Below are 10418 nucleotides of genomic sequence, written 5' to 3' on the forward strand. Positions count from 1 at the left end.
GCAAGTGGAAATTAATGAGCCCCTGCACAGAGCAGTGCACAGAGAGTATGGGTGTGAAATGCTCTTCTATATGGCACAGCACGCCCAGCAGCATCACTGCGGTACTGTTTTCTAGGTGTTGCTGTTCCTTTCGTGCCCTCTGACCCCAGTTGATAGCGTTTTACCTCCTTCGCAGCGCAGCTCCCGTACAGTGAGCACCACTGCCCTCTAAAGGAGAGCTGGCCTCAATTCATGCTCCTGCTCCTGTTCCTGCTCTCACCTTCCTTTCCAGCCCCAGCATCTCCGGAACACCGCTCTTCCAGCAGCCCTGCTCTGGTGGTTGGGCATGCTTAAAATGGCAGCTCTCAAAAATACCACCCCTCGGCAATTTGCACTAATTGGAGGAAGGGGTGAGAAAGGCTGATGCACAATACAGGTCACTGGGACTTGTAGATTAGGGAACATCACAGCAGGTCGCCACCAGCTGCCCCCAGAAAGCCATGGAGCAGTGAGCAGTTGGCTCTTTGCATCAGGGCAACGTGCGGCTCATCTCTCTCTCCCTGCACTCCACAGAACTGCTTTCAGTGCAGATCGCAGCCAGGCTTTAACTCGCTGCTGCCACTTGATGAGCACAGCGCTCACACACGGGGCGTCACTCCATGTGACAGGCAGCGGCCATCATGTTGTCACAGCAAAATCAAAGCTGACAACACAGACAAGCCAGAATGTCATGCAATTAATTTTAAAAGTCTTTCATTGTCAGAGGAAAAAGAAATGCTGCAATGCAAAGCCTTGTATGGAAAGCACTCACACTTGCAACAGACGTAGAGTGCTGTGGGTTCCAGTGCTCACAGGGGCAGGGTACAACTCTTTGCAGGACTGCAGCCATGGCACAAGGAGAGGTGGCTGTCTGCAAGGTCAGGAGATAAATTTAGAAAGATGCTTACTATTAAAATATATAATGTGGTTTTAAAGTATATATATTCTCACAAAAAGAAAAGCTCTGAAGTGTTAAGAGCTGTTTGCAGAATAGAGACAAATCTTTGCTGAGTATCACATCCTAGGCTGCAAAGAAGTGAGGGTCTCATGGTGCCCCTGGGGGGATCCTCAGCTTGAAAATGAGTTCAGTGCCAGAAAACTCTGCCTCAGGGCAAAGTCTTCCCTTATAATCTGTTCACTAATACAAAAGTGCATTAATACAAACATGGCAAGTGGATGAATCTAATTTGTCATGTTGCCTTTGGGCAGACTAGATCTAACTTTTAGCCTAATTTTGTTACTCAACGGGTAAGTGAACCATCTGATCTTCTACCCCATGGTCATTTCTAACTGTTAGAGGTGAAAAGTTCACTTCTTCTCCAGATATCCTCTTATGAGTATTTGCTTTGATTTTTCCTCCCCTGGAATTACTTTTTAGCCTAACTGAAAGTAAAAACTCACACTTAAAAAGCAAAATTGTGTGACTAGATATTAGGTCGGATTTATATCAAAGGCCTGGTAACAGGTCTGCAGACTTCAACATTGCCTTTCTATAAATATCCCTCCCTCCCACCTAGTATTGCATAGGTCTAATGCAATGAGAGAGGAGGCTAACGCTGGATATTAGAAGTTTCTTCACAAAGAGGGTGGTTGTGCACTGGAACAGGTTCCCCATGGCAGAGGTCACGGCTTCAATCCTGCTGAAGTTCAAAGAGCATTGGACAGTCATATGGTCTGGATTTTAGGTGGTCCTGTGTGGAGACAGGAGATGGACTTGGTGATCCTGTGGGTCTCTTCCAACTCTGGATATTTTATTGTTATGTGATTCTATGAGAGTCACAGGCCATGTCTGGGAATTCTGGGAGGCTTAAACAAGGCATAAATGATTTCCTAGCATTAATATTCTCTCACAATTGTGCTATCACTTTTTCCCTTACAAAAGAAATATTGCACTTCCATTAAAAATCTGTCCTCCACGTGCACCACAGAAGTCTTTAAACTCTTGGGTAAAGGTGGCAATTCTGCAAGTGTTTCTATGCTGAAATGTTAGGTTTCCATCTGAGGAACATGTTCAGGAGCCCAGCAGTTAACAATGAAGAAAACTGGGTTCTGCTGAGGAGTGAGGTGCTGAGTGGCACCACCTGTCCCATCTGGTAGCATCTACTGTGTCTGGAGTCTTGTGCTGGAAGGTGATACAAACACATCTGAGATAGAGATGTTCCTGAGCCATTGCTGTGTTAAAGCATTCATAGTCTCAGGGCCCCACTACTACCAGCATAGCTTAGAGTTTTGCACTGTGACCACAGAGAAATGCCTCTTTGAAGTTTAGTTCAAATAACAGCAATTTCAAACCAGAAAATTGCTAATTAACTGTGAAACCTGGCAGAATTGGGGAAAGATCCCTCTCTGAGAGACTGCCAAGGGGGTTCTGCACCTGGAGAGATGCTCACCCTGCTCCACAGCCCAGAGCACAACACTCTTCAATTACAGTGTGTAACAATTTTAGTGTCAGAGATGCTGAAAAATCAAGATAGGAATTACTGGAAGAAGAATACAAGGAAATGGAAGCAGAGAATTAACTAATTGTGATACTTAGTACCCACTTCATTTATTTTAGAAAATGAATCCAGAAGGGGACAATTTAAGATGTAAGTGACCTGAATTTGTCACCTAAAAACTGAAGTAAGTTTGTCAACCTACAGATGAGGAGAATCGTAAAATCATGGAAAGGCTTAGGTTAGAAGAAACCTTAAAAATAATCTAGTTCCAACCCACCTGCTATGGGCAGGGTAACATGTGAAAAAGCATGTGGCACTAAGAGTCAGTAAGAGGAAAATAGGATTAGAACAGGTATATGCTCGTGCTCTGGCTTTGGGACTGGCAGCTCTGCTTTTGTTTCGGTCACCAAGGCAGATGAACATAAATGGAAACAATTTCACCTGAGAGGTGTGAGGAAGGTTAGTAGAGTGGAGAGCATGTTTTTATGGCGAGATACTATAAAAAAACATGACGTGTTTGTCTTACCAGAACAAAAGTTGAAATGGAATCACTGGAGGGAATGAAAACCAAGGAGAGAGAACAGCTATTCAAGGAGAAGTATGACTTTAACAGGAGGTCAAGTGGGAATAAGCTGACAGAAGTGTACTTTGGCTAGAAATTGGAGGAGGAGGTTTGCTTGACTTCAGAGGAGTGAGGTACTGAAGCTGTGAGTTTTGGATATGACAACCTCCCTGATGCACAAGTTAAAGGTCTGATGTGAGGTGGTTGCCAGAGGTCACACAAGACTAGACTTGCCTCTCGAAGTCTCATTAGTTTCCAGTTTCTGCTTCTGTTAACAGCAATGACATGCAGTTGTTATTTTCTCACCAGCCGCAGACAAGTGTGTTTTCTCCCTGCGATGTGAAATCATACAAGATTTGTTTTCAAAAAAGAGTCCTTCCTTACTTTGGAGAACAGGTCATTGTAGATAGGGAACGCATTGAAAATCCTTCTTGAAGGCAAATGCCGCCGACTCCAGCTAGCTGCATGATCTTAAAAATGGTGAGATTTGGCAAGTTTCTGTCATAAGGAAAACCTTTAATCAAAACCATCACAGTTATCTTTTTTTTTTACCAGTGGCCACATGAAACCCCATTGGGGAAAATTCAAAACAGTGGAAATTGCACTCCCATCTGCAGAAATTATCTCACACCCTGGGAAGAATCCCAGAATCCAAGTACTGCATGAACAGATGGGAAACAAAGGAAAACAGCTGATGACTCCAGATAATGAGTCTTAATGGCCAGGGAGAGAGAAGAAAAAAAAACACACAACAATAATAAAATCCATCCAGAATATACCTGTTCATTAAAATCCAGCTCAGAAAAGTTTGAAATGAGTAAGGTAATAAATGCAGAAACTGGCATTAATAGAGTAGTAGCAAAATCAGTTAAATCTGAGAGCTCAGCCATATCCCTTTTACAACTGTTTGAGGTGCAATGGCAAAAGACCCTTCCCCTGTCTTGGACCATCACTTCTGCATCCATGCGGGGCACCTGTCACTTGTGAGCCATGAGATTTGAGAGCAATGCAAATGGTGTGAAAATTCAGAGCACGGGGAAGGAAATCACCTCCCTTTCAGCTGCGGCCAAACCTCCTGCGAGACCTGATGGCCAGCCTTGAGCTGGTACAGCCAACGGGGAGCTCACACAAAAGCAAAGCATTTGTCTGTAGTGTGCATGCTGGCTTTTGTTGATGAGCTGTTGTTTTTGGGAACAGCTGGAGGCTTTATCTGGGTGTGCAGACTAATGGATAGTTATAGAGTGTGGCTGAGCTCAGCAGTTAGGGACTTAGAGACTGCTCGCAACCTATCACTGTGCCAACAGGGCATTTCGTCTTGGCCAGCTGAGTGGGAATAGCAAGCCAGTATCTATTTGGGCACCTAACCATGGTGAACACATGTGCCATTGGAGATGCAATTTAGTGACTGGAGATGATGCTAAGAAACTCGATTCTTGAATAGTTTCCTACTATTTTCACAAGTAAAGCATGTTAGAGACTCAGGAAATCCAGAATTAAGGTAAAACTTTTTGAGTTTTAAACCAAATGTGTGAACATATTTCATGCATCGAGACACTGTTAACTTTTCCAGCTGTAGTGTTGAGCACCTAAAGATGCAATGACATGTCCTGTGGTTCATCAAAACCCCCATATGAGGCACTTTGGAAACAGAGCTGAAAATTACTTGGGTTGCATTACCACCTATTGTTGAAATAATAATACATAGAGATTTATGTCGTATATTAGAATGAAAGGATTTTAAAGTACAGATTAAGCTTAGCTTTTATTGCTGCCTGGTGTGGGGTTATCAAACGGACTGATTTTCAAACAAAACTTTTGCTGAAACACATGGTTCATTCTCATAAACAGGATCCTGCCCCCAGATAGAGAGGTTCCACCACAGGTACACACCAATGTCAAGTGGAACGTTTTCAGACCCAAAAGGGGCTGGGTTTTATTTATTCAGACGAGTTCCTCCATATGCCCAGCTGGGCTGTGCAAGGCAGACCTTTCTAGCTGTTATCCTTGGTGTGACCTTAATGTGCCTTCACCATATGTTTCTGCTTTTATGGGTCATGCTTTATGCTGGTTCACAGTCAGCGCCAATTTACTGCAGGAGCAGTAAAATACCAGCAAATAAAAATCCATATAAAAATGTGTGAAAGCTTCTCACTGCCCATGGATGGCACTTGGGTGCTCTGCTTGTAGCTGAGACACACTGTTCCACATTTGTTGGGAGAAAAGGTTAGTACTCCATAAGAGATTTTTTGCTCTATTTCTCAATATGGAAGACTTACGGCATGAGATTTATACTCACTGGTTTATTAAGCACGTTCCATGGGAGGTGGACAGGCACATGGATGTGACCCCTGTCCCTGGGGTTCCCTGGAACAGGACAGGCAGCCAGCTGCTCCCCAGGGGTATCTGCAGCATGGTTTCCATCTATTTGCACCCCTCAGTTGCTAGTGTTCAGTGCAAGGGCTCACAAACACAGACTGGAGGTGGGAACTGCAGAACTGATGCCATTCAGGCTGCCTAAAATATTGCATTGTAAATTATTTCTTCAGCTAGCTATAAATTTGCCTGAAGTTTAGTAGTTTAGATTAGAGACATGACACTTAATAAAACAAATGGTTTTACACTGCTTATGTCTTTTGCTGCCTTGTGGAAATCCATCTACATCTGGCTGAGTTACAAGCCTTTGAAAAGGCAATTCACACGTGCTCTGTAGAAACATATTTAATTTTGGCATTTAATGACCCCAAGGATTGCCTTACTCTTTAGCCTGGCCTCTGAGAACAAATAAACCTGTTCAGCTCTGGTTCATGGTTCAGAGCCCACAGTGTGCAGCTCCTGTCCAGGCCATGGTTTGCAAAGAACTTTTGTAATTAGACCCTTTACTTGTGATCTCAGCTTGCCCCACTCTAGGCCAGGCTGCAGCAGGATCTGGAGCTGGGAGTAGGCAGACTGCACTCTGTTCACAGTCTGCATACTCCCTGCTGCAGGCAGAAGAAGACTCAGCAGTGAGCCTAGCTGGGAACTGCAGCGACTGTGGTGATTCGCAAGGCAGATGGAAAGGGCTGGAGGCAGCTGGGCCAGGAAGCACTCCTAGCAGGCAAGGGAATGGTGTTGCTTATGGGGAGGCCAACGGGACCAGGAGCAGTCCTTTGGCACAGCCCTGGAGAAGCGGGTTTGGATCAGACCTCACACAGATGGTGAGATTGCATGCTGCTGCTTCCCAGTCTTCCAAAATACAGACTCTGGGTCTAATTTCCAGAAGTACTCAGTGCTCACCTGCAGCTGCCATCAGTGGGAGGTGTGCTTTGGTTACAAGAAATGCTGTGTAATGCTGGGTACCCTGCAAAATCAGAACCCCAGTACTGGGAAAAGGGCACACATGGACCCTCATCTCACTCACTTCTGTCCTTCACACACAAAATGGAAATTAAAAATATATTTATATATCCTCAAAGCAGCGCTAGAATAGCAAATGAATTAGTTAAGAGGCACACAAGTGCTGTGCAGATGAACTCCCCGGAAAAGCTCAGGAAGGAATTAACAAAGGCTGTTTTCAGAGGAGGGCTTGAATAATAGGCAGGAAACGTATCACACCAAACATCTAGAAGAAAGCATAATAAATCACCACTTATCAGCTTGGCAGTGTCTGCCATGAGCACTGGGTGAGGAAGGGGTCCTCTGGGTCAGCATAGTGTGTGCTACTGGGGCAGGGTCACAATAAGAGGTTGCATCGTCCCCATACATGCAGCTGAGTGTCTGCTGCTCCCACCTTCTGGGTTTTCCTCTTGTAGAGCTGCTTGAGTTTCCAGTCTAAAAGTGCCTCAGCAAGGCTGCTGTCATTTTGCAGGGACACAGAACTGGTGATGTAGGATCTGGGAGCTGCTCATAGGGTCATAGCTGAACACCCCTGGTGTTGGCACATGGAAATGAAAGGACTGTGGTTTGGTAGCAAACTTGATTGGGGTGCTGGGAACTGGGGTCATTGGAATAGTGGGAGTAGGGGACACCAGGATGGTAGCAAAAGGTAGACTGAGGGATGAGGGTGTAAAGGACTGAGGTGTTTGAGCCAAGGGAATGGAACCTGCTGGGTTAGGAAGTATGAAGGATGAGGATCAGCAGGGAAAGCATAAATGGTGATGGAGCAGGGTGTGTGTAATATTCCTATATTTTCTTAGTTATTTGGCATGAATTTCATTTGTTTGGATATCGTATTCTGCATATTTTTAGCAGCTTTTGCTGAATCTGCAGTAGATAGGTGCTGACAGCTGCTGTCCTAGTGTCTTTATTTGGTCTTTTGCTGTGTGACATGGGACTGGAAGGTAGGATGACTGGTAGTGGCCTTAAGTTGCACCAGGTTGGATATTAGGAAAAAAATCTTCAAGTACTGGAACAGGCTGACCAGGAAAGTGGTGGAGACTCTGTCCCTGGAAGCGTTCAAGGATGGTATAGATTTGGCACTGAGGGATGTGGGTTAGTGGACTTGGTGGGGATGGGTTGACAGTTGAACTAGATGATCTTAGAGGTCTTTTCCAACCTTAATGACTATGTTTCTATGAGAGCAGGATTAGGACAGGAGATCTGTGCTGATTTGCCCCTTGACCCATTGTGTTGGCAGATTGCTTTGAGCCAGCTCAGCTCTGCCCCACCAGCCAGAAAACGACTTTCTATCACTCTTACTTCATGTCAAAACATCTGAATTGTTTCCATAACAGCAAGAAAAAATAATTTTCCCCCCTAATGAAGACAAGTCCCTGGGGTGTGTTGCAGAGCATGCTCTGGGGGTGCTGGGACCTGCACCAAAAGGAGGGAGGAAGGCAGAAAGAAGTGCCCTTCAGACCCTTCAGGTTTTCAATATAAAAACCCAAAGGTGTGATTTTTAAAAAAAAAGTGTTTTCTCTGCTTCTCATGTTCCGTAAAGAGAATGAATAATTGGGAGATGAACAGCCCTGAGGTGCTGCTGAAATGGAAAGGGAATTAGTGGGAAATGAGCAGATGGGAGGTGAGAGGTAGATGAATAGAGTCACACAATGGGATCTGATTGATCGGCTGCAGCATGTCACACTGAGAGCTGGAAGCTTCCTGCACTTGGGGAAAAAATAGCCACCCTCCCTCCCTCTCCATAAAAGCCTCCAAAGGAAGCACAGAACACATGGAGGGTGTCCTTGCTCCCGTGGGCTGCGGCACATCCACCTTGCTGTGATGGAAGGCACAAAATGAAGGATCAGAGAACTGAGGGTTGCCTTTAAAAGCAATCATGTCCCAATGTGCTGGCAATTATTATTAGCTCAGAGCAGGGGTTCAGTGTTTTATTTCTTATGGGAAACAAAAGAGATACCCAGCAGACAACAGTCCCTATGAAGTGATTCACTTCATCTGTATTCTGACAAGAGCTGTCTGAAATCAATGAATCTCGAAAGCCTGCATTCAAGTTTTATTAAGGTTTTATTTTGACTGAATTTGAGGGAGTAGCATTAAAATGACCACACACACACAAAGCCATCTGCTCTCAAAGATATGGATGTACATACCAACATGCAGCGCTGTCATTTGAAATATATGGTTGGCCTGCTGGAGAAACAGCTGGATAGTGTTGATTTTCCAGTATTCCAAATATTCTTGCTGAACAGTAAAAACACCATGAAGGCTTTGATTGACGCATTAAATGGAGCACACTCAAATGATACTTATGTCTCAGAAGTGAGACTGAGAATTCATTTCTTTTTCCATTTTCATTTTGCTCTGCCAAGCAAGGCTAACTAGACTGGGAAACTAGGCTGGGAAAGTTTATGGGCATTGACTCATCTGTTCATTCCTTCAGACGTGGCTTCCAGCCCACGGTGATCTTGTATTTTTACAGGAGACAGGTCCCCTGCTTGTATTGTGTTAAAGATGGGCAGAGCAGAGTCTCTGCCAGCCCATGGACCTCATCTGTATGATACAAGCAGTTGCCTAGTTGTATTAGATTTTAACTCAGCCAAATCCTCCAGACTGAAACATCTTCTGGACTAGTTGTTTGGAAGATTTGGTTGGGAACAGAGGAAAGCCAGAAGGTTTTGAATTCAGATATTTCATTTATAGGGCCAAAGCTGTGGCATGTGAGTGCTGAAGGTAACACAGTTTGTGACAGCTGTGGCTATGATACATAGCAAACATTGCAAGAGAAATAATGAAAACTGATGTACCTGATTCTGTGATTCTGTGATTCTGTGATTCTGATGTCAACAGATAAAAATTCATCAGAAGAGAGTAGAGATTTAGACTAGATGCAAGTTTTCCACAATAGGAGTAGTGAAGCACTGGAACAGGTTGCCCAGAGAGGTGGTAGATGCCTCATCCCTGGAGATATCCAAGGTCAGGCTGGGCAGGGCTCTGAGCAACCTGATCTGGGTGTAGGCATCAACTAGTTCAAAGCAGATAGCTTGTAAGCTTTAACACCATCTCAGCTCCAAGTGTAAAAGATGTACCATCTACTGGCATGAAAGATACAAACTAGGGGACCTTGTGCAATGCCAGACTCCAGCCAGGCAGCCCCAGTGTGGCTGAGGACACACAACGGTCACAAGCTAGGAGGGTTCCTTAGCCTGCAAGTGTAAGGATCACAGGGAACTTTCATTTGCAGGGTTCAGTAATAGACAAGGACGTGGAGGATTTGTTTCTATGAATTTCTTTATTATAGGATAGTGCATCAGAGAAGGAAAAAAATAGCAATGCACTTAAAGTGATCAGCTTTGCTTTCGAAACAGAAACCTAGCTTGTGTACTAACTTTAATACTAGAGCCAACATACAAAGATACTAATATCGTGAAAACTTGCACATACATAGAGCAGTGCTGCTTTCCTCAGACTAAATGTGTGCTAGATACATACAGTGAGCCTGTTTTCAAAAAGTATTTGTCATGGTCTCCATAGCAAAATGCAATTCCTGGTCAGATTGAAATGCTTTATGTAACTATGGCCTATTGCAAATCATCTTTTCTCTTGGAGACTTTAAAAAGAAAAGAAAAAGAAAAAGAAAAAAAAAAGAAAAAGAAAAGAAAAAGAAATGATTATGCTTTCATAAAAGCTTCGGGCATAAGAAAAATAATTATGCAAGTTATTCACAGTCACAGTAGTCATTGGTGATCAAGTGCTGCAGTACGACAGGACGCAATTTATTAATGATGCTTATCAAAAGAGAAGTGATCTCTAATCTCATAAAATAGCTGATGCTTAAACTGAGGTTATCATAATGATCAAACAGGAACTACAGGCATATCCCGAAAGTAATAAGTTATCCCTAATTCTAAAAGCTATCCATGACAAAACTGGCTCTTTAAAGTGATATTATGCCACAAGCAAATGCTCACTCCTGCTGCCTTTGGAAAAGTTCCCGATCCAGAGAGTGATTTTGCTCTAAAACTCAT

General features: G+C 43.9%; 1 protein-coding gene across 2 annotated transcripts in view; it reads left to right on the top strand.

Annotated features, from left to right (window-relative positions):
• The window catches only part of CLVS1 (clavesin 1), a 94147-nt gene that overhangs the window by 80982 nt on the left and 2747 nt on the right, over window positions 1-10418 (top strand). The window lies entirely within an intron of this gene.

Source organism: Coturnix japonica, chromosome 2, assembly GCF_001577835.2.
Source record: "Coturnix japonica isolate 7356 chromosome 2, Coturnix japonica 2.1, whole genome shotgun sequence".
NCBI lineage: Eukaryota > Metazoa > Chordata > Aves > Galliformes > Phasianidae > Coturnix > Coturnix japonica.